Raw genomic sequence first — 10,276 nt, forward strand, 5'->3', positions numbered from 1 at the left:
TATTGGGGTTATACTTGTCCTAGTTTTTTTGTAAATATGCTTCAACAGATTAAGAAAGTAGCTTTCTATTTTCAGTTTGGTAAAAAAAAAATGTTATGAATGATAAAATAATTGTCATTCTTTAAAAAGTTTAGGTAGGGAAATACATTAAAATTTTTCTAGTGCAAAAATAGGATTTCTTGCATTTGGAGTATAAAGTTCACTTTAGGTCACTTTGTATTATTTTTTCAAAACATATGCTAATATGTGTTATATGATAATATTTGTGTGTGTGTGTGTGTATGTATACTAGTGAAAATTGATATGAAATTTTCATTTCTCTTACAGTTCTCATTAACTTTTTAAATAAAGGTTTTGCTGGCCTCATAACATGACTTGGAGATTTTTCTGTCTTTATATTATCTGAAGAATTTAGGAATCATTGAAATTATATTGGCTCTGTTGAAGCCATTGGGGACTGGATTTTTTTTATTGAACAGTTTATAAATAATCAGTTATTTAATGTTTGCAAAATGCTCAATTTCCTCTCGAAAGAATCACATTAAGGTTTATTTTACTAAGAATTGATTGATTTTCATCTAAGTTTTAAAATCTATGTATAATGTTCTTTAGAGTATGCTCTTATTAACTTGATATCACCTGTGGCATTTAACATTTGAAAACATGTCATTTCTGTTCATGTTTTTTTTTTTTTTGGCTTTTCTTTAAGCAGTCTCTCTAGATGTCTGTCAATTTTATTTTTTTTTTAAAAAGAAGAAAGTTTTGGTTTTAGAGTTATCTGTATTGTAAGGTTTTTTCCTGTTTTTAACCATCTCAAGTCCTTCCCTTACTAAAATTTCCCCCCAGTGTATAATTATAAAGGCTATACATGCAGCTTTCAACCTTTCTTTCTTTCTTTCTATATTACAAAGGAAGTATTTGGAAGCCATAAATATATTTATAGGAGTGTTTATGGAGATATGTATTCATTTTGCACTCTAATGCATGTCTAGAGCTGAATGAGTACATGGTACATAACAAGCAATAAATACTTATTACATAAATGAATAGAATATATAACTAGAAAATCCCCCATATGTTTGAAACTTAGAAAGTACACTTCTAAATAATAAGGTTAAGGAGAAGTCATATTTTATTAGGAGAATATTTTTTAACATTGTACATGAAAACTTATGAGACACAACTAAAATAGTACTTAGAAGGAAAAATATGGCCATAAATATATATTTATTTATACAGAGAGGTACTTTTTAAAAGGTATCTTAAGCCTCCCAAAATAACTGTAGATTTGTTTCCATTTCTTTCTTTAGTGCTATGTGTGTATATGCATGAGTGTTTATATATGTATAAATATATACAGTGGTGGCTTCCAGATGAATTAAAATTTATGCTTTATAAGCCAAATCCCTCTATCATTGGTAATATTTTTGTTATAAAGTGTATTATATTACATTTTAATACAGCTAACACTACATATCTTTGGGTTTTGAAGCCTTCTGTTTTTTCTTTAATTTTTGCCTATTTGTCAACCTTTGCCAGGTTATTCTAAATGGCATAGAACTACAAACTTGTATTTTTTAAAAAACATGTTATGTTTTGGGTGTCAGACAGCTGTGCCTTTCTAGCAGGGCTCTATTTTTGTTTGTTTGTTTGTTTGTTTTTTCCTCTGAGATTCAGGCTAAAGAAATAGACTTCAAGAAAACAGCATGCTTTTCTCATTGCAATGGAAGCAGCAGGAGGGTTGATTATAGCTCTTATAGTTTCTGGTTACTTTTCACAGCACCAGAGGTCAAAAGATTGACCTGAAATTCTGTTTTATTGTACTTTATCAGATTTTTGAATTGATATTATTTATGCTGATGTTTAATAAGGACATATTCACAAATGTACTGTACTCTTCTGGACACTTCTTTCTTCCTCAGGAGGCTGATTTATATGAATTGCAGTCACAGAGTGTAAATGCAGCAGAAAAAAATTGCAATGCTGCTAACCCCCAGATTATTTCATTGTCTATGGTATTTCTCTTTATTTCCTGCATTTAAATATGCTGCTTATTTTCTGTTGGTACCTTGGCTGAAAAAGTGATTTGAGAGCAGCAGTGACTTTGGAAAAAAAGTCCTACAAGTGGGATTTTGCAACTGGGTTTCTTGTATATCTGATGAGTACACAGACAACCTCCTTGAGGGGAAAAAAAGAATGAGTTTTTCTCAGCATTGAATGCCATTTCAATCACCAGATAAGCATTAGCAGCAGCATGATGAATTATAGAGGGAGGGCAAGACATTGGATAATTATGGCAATAATGTGATCATAGAGATTTTAAATGCTTCTGACTTTTTCACAATCATAAAAAGGGAACAAAGACAAAAAGGAAATTATAAGTAATAAATAAATAATTTTTTAAATGTATTAAAAAAATCAAACAGTTTTCATGGCTGATTTGAAAGATCATGTGGAGTTTAGGGCAACTGTGGCCACAGTCTGATTGTCTATCTATCTAGTATCTCTCTATATATAAATAAATATATATTGTTAATATCTAATTTTTTGTTCCAACCTTTGTTAGTCCCTAGTATTCTATTTGTCCATCTTATCCTGTGACTTTCTCAAATCAACAGCTTGAGTTTATAATTTCATTCAAGTAAATAAATATCCTCAGAGTAAAAGTAATTTCAAGTGGTCTGCTCTGAATTCTTTATTTCTCTCAGATTTTGTAACTGAAAACTCCTAGTATACTTGTTGATATATTTATGAATATTTAAAAAATATTGTTTCCAGGAATTTCAGTTGTTTTCAGGAAAAGGGTTTGCTCAAATGACCAGATCATCCACTGTCAAGAACAGGAGTTCTCAATCTTCCTCCTCACTCCTTGTTCCTGTGTCCTAGGTACAAAACAATCAGTAGTAATTTTTATTCCTAATTCTTATATTTCTACTTAGTTTCTTATTTCAGAATGCTTGGTTGTGTTCAAGAGAATCTATGCTGGAGTATAGTCATCCTCCTAGCTGCTCTGTTGTTCATTAGCACATGCTTCATTATGCCTCTAAGTGCACATAGTTATGCCAATATCTGTCTGCTCTACTAGATAAGATTAATTCATATACTTTATTTATCTTTGTATCACTGGAATGTCTAATGTGGTGCTTTCCAAATCACAGCACTCAATGAATATTACTGAATGAAAGTCATTTTCTTACAATAATTCCCAGGGGAGAATTAAGAAATTCAATTGTTGAATTTTATTTGGGCTTTGGGTATAGAAGCAGGAGTGAGACTACCTACATAACTCCCCAAAGTGCCAAATATACCTGCATTCACCAACTCATGCATTTTTTCATATGCCTTATCAAATCAGTCTTCATATAAATCTCTCGGTTGGAGAATTTGGTTTCTCATGGCATTTCAGTGTTTGACAGGCTTTTTTTGTCAGAAAGTAACTAAACTCCCCCATGCTAAAAGAGTACTTATTTACAGAAATGGAAAATTTTTTTGCTACTTGAATTATTTTCTTCCGGAATGAAATAAGATGGCTTTGTTCAAGTTTAGTCATTTTTTATTTTCTCTTGCCTAAGCTCTCCTTAAATCTCAGAAGGCCTTAGTCCTTAGAATCCCAGAAGGCTGTAAATACTCTCCAACCCAATTATAGAATCTGAATTGGCATATGAATATAGACTAGGCTATTTTCAACTTCTTAAATAAGACTTTAAAAGATTTGGACATCTAAGTGTACAAATAAAACCTTTATAAAATGCTTCAATGCATTTTCTTCCAATTATTTAATCTTTCAGGATAGATATCATTGCTTTTAAAACTGACTCTCTGCTTCCTCTTTGAACATTCAAAAGACCTGCTGTACTGTAAGTCATCAAACTTAAAGTCTCATGTCAGCTTTCTTTATCTTTTGGACATAAGTGGGTAAGTGTATTTTTTTTGTCGGTTACTAATTGAAGAAAGGAACACTTTTTAAACCAAGATTTCAAATTTGAATATTTTTGCATAAAGTTTCTATTGTTATTAAAAAGACTGCACAAAGTAAAACTTTATTTGCTCTTTTCTTGAAATGAAAAAGTTTCCACTCAGTTTCTGTTGGGTGCACACACACACACACACACACACACACACACACACACACAAATACAGACATATATACACAAACACAAACACACTACATCTTAATATATTAAATTGAAATGCTGAAGAGTCAAATAATGGAAGTAAGTAGGAGGACATGAAAGTTGATCGGATATTAAAAAAGATTCCTTGTTTTAATAAAAGATAATTTTGAGAAAAATAAAAAATAGAAATAATGTGGATTACTGTAGAAAAATAGAGAATACATTTTAAAAATTAATAGTTTATGAGAAAATCAGAAACAAAAGTAGAATCAAACCAGCTGTCATTTATTAATTATTTATTATGTCCCCAGTACTGTCGGAGGGATTGCAGATCATTTACAACACATTGCTATGGCTCCCAACCCGAAGAAACGATCTAAGTAGGGATAGGAATCATCTCCACAGACAAACTAATCGTAAAGTAATCCAAGACAGTATTTAACCTATTCACCAAGCATGTGTGATTTCAAGAGTCCTAAGGGTTATGAGGAGAAAGAGCATGTATGGGCTCTAGTAGGATGAGGTAGTTTATTGGAGTACATGGAACGTGAAGGAGATTTGCATATGGAAAACAATGGGTAAAACAAGGTTGTGAAATGACATTCAGCAAGGTATAAAAACAGTAGTATGGTTGTGGCCAAGAATAGAAGATATCTTGCATATAATCTAATTCTTCTTTGAGTCACTTTTTAAAAAGAAGCTGACAGTTTAGGAGAACATCGAAAGCTGTTTGATTCATAAAACTGTAATTGAAATTAAGTAACACCTCCTGACCTTCCCTATGTTTGAGTGTGTTCACCAACCACATATTTAATTTAGCTACTTTCCTATCCTTTTGTCCTTTGTGTCTAATCTCCCTAATTTTAGAATTAAAGAGAATAAAGCTCCTATAGCACAATTTGATAATTCAAAAAAAATTAGATCATTAAAATGGAATTCTTCCTGAAAACCCATAAATGATAAAATAAGTTTAGCTTCAAGAAGCAGTGTGGGTCAGGCATGGTGGCTCAAGCCTGTAATCCCAGCACTTTGAGAGGTTAAGGTGGGAGAATTGCTTGAGCCCAAGAGCTTAAGACCAGCCTAGGCAACATAGTGAGACTCTGTCTCTTTAAAAAATTAAAAAATTACCCAGGCATGGGGAATGTGCCTGTAGCCCCAGCTACTTGGGAGCCTGAGGCAGAAGGATAATTTAGTCCCAGAAATTCAAGCTTGCAGTGAGTTATGAGTCTTGGTGACTGTGCAACTATCCCGCAGCCTAGGTGACAGAGTGAGACCCTGACTAGAAAAAAGAAGAAGAATTTTTTGTTTTTCGTTGTTTTTTGTTTTGTTTTGTTTTAATTTATTGGTGATTTACTAATCATCTTTAGCATTTCCATGAAACAATTGATTTTTTTAAATGCAGAAGAAATATAAATGGCAATTTACTAAAAAAGCTTGTCATGCATATCCTTAATATGAATGTACTCCTCTAGAGAGCATTAAGAGATACCACTACAAAATACTAAGTTTTCTGTAATTTTTTTTTTTTTTTGAGTTGGAGTCTCACTCTGTCACCCAGACTGGAGGGCAGTGGCCGCTCCCAACCACCACAGCCTCGATCTCCTGGGCTCCGGTGATCCTTCCACCTCAGCCTTCCAAGTAGCTGGAACTACAGGTGCAGACTACCACGCGCGGCTAATTTTTTGATTTATTGAAGAGATGAGGTCTCGCCAAGTTGCCCAGGCAGGTCTCGAACCCACAGGCTCAGGCAATCCACTCACCTCAGCCTCCCAAAGTGTGGGATTACAGGCTGAGCCACCGAGCCCAGCTAGTTTTCTGTAATTTTAAAGTTTTTTTTTCCCCAAATGGACTTTGTTCACAAGTCCATTTGGAAATGTTGGTTTTTTTCCTTTCTTTCTTTCTTTTTTTTTTTAAGGTGGTATCTCACTCTGTCTCCAATGATGCAGAGTGGTAGCATGACCACAGCTCACTACAGCCTTGACCACCTGGGTTTAGGTGACCCTTCTGCTTCAGTCTCCTGAATCGCTAAGACTATAGGCACACACCACCACACCTGGCTAATTTTTTGATTTTTTTTTGTAGAGATGAGGTCCTGCTATGTTACCCAGGTTGGTCTTGAACTCCTGGGCTCAAGCCTTCCTCCATGGCCTCCCAAAGTGCCAGGATCACAGTTGTGAGTCACTGTGCCCATAGGAAAAGTTTTTTCTAATTGCAAGACTAAATTCTTAGATTTTTTCAAATAAGCTTTAAAAATATGCAACATTGTTAAATTAGAAGGCTATTAAAAGAAATGGAAACATAGGAAAACTTGCCTGAAATGAAATTTAGCTAAGTAAAAAGAAATTAAGAGAGTTCTGTTTAAAACAGAAAGAGCAAAATAGGTATTGAGTAGTTTCCTGTGTCTTTAAAGCTTTTATTTGATTATTTAACAAGCTGAAGCCCTACTGTTAGCCACTTAAAAACTTTAGCTGATGTATGCAGTAATATTTTTACCTAGTTATTGCTATATGAAAGTTATATTAATCTTGGAAACGTTAGATTGTCAGTTTCCCTTTTGATTTTCTTACTTATGGTAATAAAATCTATTGGTATAGTTTATGATTGTAAACCTTACAATTTAAACATTTTCTTCTTTCAGCAATGAAAAGGAAAATTGCTTCTATTTCTTAAAAATTTAAATTCTTGTTAAAAATTGTACAAAAATTAAAACATTGTGCTATTTTATTAATGTGAAATCGAATTTCTGATTCTGCTGAGATATATCCATGCAGTTTAACATCTATGATCCTGTAGACAGAAAAATCTTAAAGGAAATTCTGTTAATCAGCAATGAATGCAAATTTACAAATGTAATCAAAATGTGTGCAGCATATGATATAAATTCTAAAACAGTATATTGTCCTGCATAAGGCATACTCCAGAAACTCATTAATAGGAAAAACCTATCTAGATGGCAAAAGAATGAGTGACAAGATGGGCAAACTAGAAATCTTAAGAAATTTTCATTTATTCTATGAATAATTGATAACTTCAGAAGCTTTAAAAGTTATCACTTGAAAATTAATAATAAGGAAAGGCCTGTCTTCAGAGATATTTCATAAGTTTACCTGACTGTTGTTGAATTAAAATCTCACACAAAGATGAAATTGACCAAATTTCCACAGGAAAAATATAAAATCTAACACATTTTACATTTGCCACAAGTTGACATGTGAAAGAGGTCTGAAAGTATGATGTGATTCCTGAAGAATATTGATTACTGCAGAAGGTCAATTAGTTTATGGTGAAAACTGCCTTATCTAATATAACTCCTTTAAATAAAAAGTTAAATAGGAAGCTCATTTAAAAAATTTTTTACCAAACAAATATAGATGCTTTATATACAACATTAATCCTAAAAGAGGCCAAATTGGCAGTTTATTTCGTTTTTTTTCTCCCTTTTGCAGAGATCTCTGAGTCTGTGCTTGAGATGTAAATGAGAAGCCCATTCTGCAAATCACATTAGTGTGCCGTTTTGGCCATTTACACATTATGTATTCCTGGTGCTACACAACAGCGAGGGTGGGGTGTGCCAGCAACACAATGTAACCTCCAGAAAAAGTCATCCTGAACCTTTTATTGTTGAAATTAAAAAATAAAAGGTACTTAAATACAATCATGAACATATAGGGCAAAACAGAATCATAAAATTTAAGGTTGAATTAAGCAGTGAGCTGAATGTTTGGGTCTCCAAATTGACTTTGAACCCAAAACCACTTAAAAATAAGTATGTTCACAGTTAACGGCAATTGGCTTATAGGTGAGAGAATGGTCGAAGTTGTTCCAGTTGAACTTCCAGGGAAATTCTCTCCTCAAGAACATCCTTTAATTGTAGCTGCAATTCACTATTCAATCTGGCCAGAACTATGTTGGTTTCCTTATTCCGTCTAATTGATGCCTGAATAGCTTTCTTATCTTTCCCAATAGATCTAGGAATAGAAGGTTGTGATGCAAGACAGCAGCTAAGACAACTGTCTTTTGTGTATGTTCATCGACTTCTGGCCTTAATTCATCTTCTGATTTTAATCTTCTTCTAACAGGCTTAGGTGGTGGAGCAAGAGGTGTTGTGCCTTTGCTCACATTGGCAGGAGCACTAGCAGCTGTCTTTTCTTCAATTTTACTATCTGTTTTGGCAACTCGAAGAGAACCTGCAGGATCAGAAGCTTTTTCAACCGACAAGACCTCTGGATGTTTCTCGGCTTCATCATCTTGTTCTTCATTTACATTTGACGCAGCAAATACTTCAAACTGGCTGAAATCTGCAAAATTTGGTTGTTCTGGTATCTGCTGAGATAAGGTACTAGTGTGAGTTATGAGGCCATTGGCATTCACTGGGCGATGAACAGCGGGACCAGGAACCTGTGAGGGTTGTGGTCTTGGAGGCACTGCAGGAGGATGGGCAACAACTCCAGCCTGCTGTTGTCCTGTGGTGACTGTAAAGGTTCGATTCATATCTAAAGATGATGATCTAGAATGAGAGGGCTGTGGCCTTGGAGGGGGAGGTGGTGTTGCAGTGTTATCAGGCAACGTTCCTGAATGAGACTTTTGACGAGTTACATTGCTCCCGATCTGTTCTGGGTCAGAAGTAAGAGTCTGAACTACTGTAACCATCTGCTATGGTATTTGCAGAAGCAAATTTCACTGACGAATTTATCTTATTTTCTTCTGAAAGGTCAGAAGGTTTCACAAGTAATGGGCTAGTGGGATTCGTATGATCACTGCCAGTTCTTTTAAGTCCCATTTCCTGCATGTGGATTTTACTTGGAGTCATACGAATAGGAACTGGATGAACAATAGCAGTGTCCTCAATGCTCTGAATCAGCTCTGGCCATGTCTGGTTTAACGACGGCATTGATGGTGACTTGCTTGCAGGAGCTTCGGCAGGAGAGCCTGAATAACCTACCTCACCTGGCTGATCCCCAACATCTGCTGAATCTTCCAAATCAATCAGTTTGGGCATTAAGCTTTCAGGAAATTTTTCTAGTAAGTCATAGCCATTCTTCCTAGCAACCACCAGATGAAAAGCAGCACAAAACTCATCCAGTGTCAACGCACCATCTTTATCAAAGTCTGAGAGTTCCCAAATGTGAGAAAGTTCAAGAATAGGAAGTTTTGATTTTGTAAAAAAAACTGTTTAGCTGCAGATCCTGGAATAAATCCGTTTAGATCAGGCTGAATGGTTTTAAACTGGTTTACATAATACTGTCTTTGTTCATCTGTTATTTTCCAGGGATCATCATAACTACTGGATTGCCTACGAATTTCATTGGCAGTTGTAGCTGATGCTACTGTTCGTACTGTTGTCTGGTCCTGGACAGAAGCAGGATGCATGGTTAAAAGAGTACTCGTTGGTGGAGTATCTGCAAAACTGACCCAGTTTTCTTGAGGTGGAGGTGGAGAATGGCCTGACCACACGCATCACCAGCAGAGGAACCTGATTGTGCTTCACCAAAGGGAGGCCAGAACGGCCCAGGTCCTGCAAGAGGCCTCTCACTATTCCCCCCACTGGGATGACGATTGTGCTTCCTCCTCCATGTGTGGGGAGAAGTCGGTGGGGACTGCTGTGGTGAAACTACTGGGGATGCAGGTTCCTGTGGATCTGCAGATGTACGAGACTGAACCGTATCATGGCTTATGGATCCCTTTTTCACTTGCCCTCTGCCAGGTGGTGGAGGAATTACACCAGAATAAGATCCTTGATTTTCAGAATCGGAAGAATAGGAGGCTGCAGGGCGAGATTCCTGTTCATTCTTGGAAGCAACAAATCTTGGCAGAGGAAGGTCCTTTACTGGATTTATACTTTCCACTCTTAAAGGAAAACCAGACTGGGCAACAGCTACAAGTTTCAAAACGATGTAGAATTGACTTCTTCCAAAATAACCAAGTCTTTTTGCACCACAAAGCTCCATGATCTGCACGACCACGTCGTTGGGCAGCTGCGCGGCCCGGAACGGCTCCAGCACCCGCCCGTTGACCACCACCTTCTGGGTACTCTCGATGTCGCAGTAGGAGAAGAGATCCGAGTCGTATTTCTGCTCCGCGTCGCTCAGCGTTAAGCGTTCCATCTTCGCCTCCGGCTCGCGGCCGCCCCGCCCCGCATGCAACACCCGGGGCCGGGCCCC

The 10,276-nt window shown here is 36.0% G+C and overlaps 1 pseudogene across 1 annotated transcript; it reads right to left on the reverse strand.

Annotated features, from left to right (window-relative positions):
* Nucleotides 1-7,861: 7,861 nt before the first annotated feature.
* On the reverse strand, nt 7,862-10,276 carry LOC103273034 (annotated as a pseudogene). Its single transcript, XR_505162.2, has one exon. The product of XR_505162.2 is annotated as a ralBP1-associated Eps domain-containing protein 1 pseudogene (transcript).

The sequence above is a fragment of the Carlito syrichta genome, unplaced genomic scaffold (genome assembly GCF_000164805.1).
Source record: "Carlito syrichta isolate Samal-C Ts95f unplaced genomic scaffold, Tarsius_syrichta-2.0.1 Scaffold313457, whole genome shotgun sequence".
Lineage (NCBI taxonomy): Eukaryota > Metazoa > Chordata > Mammalia > Primates > Tarsiidae > Carlito > Carlito syrichta.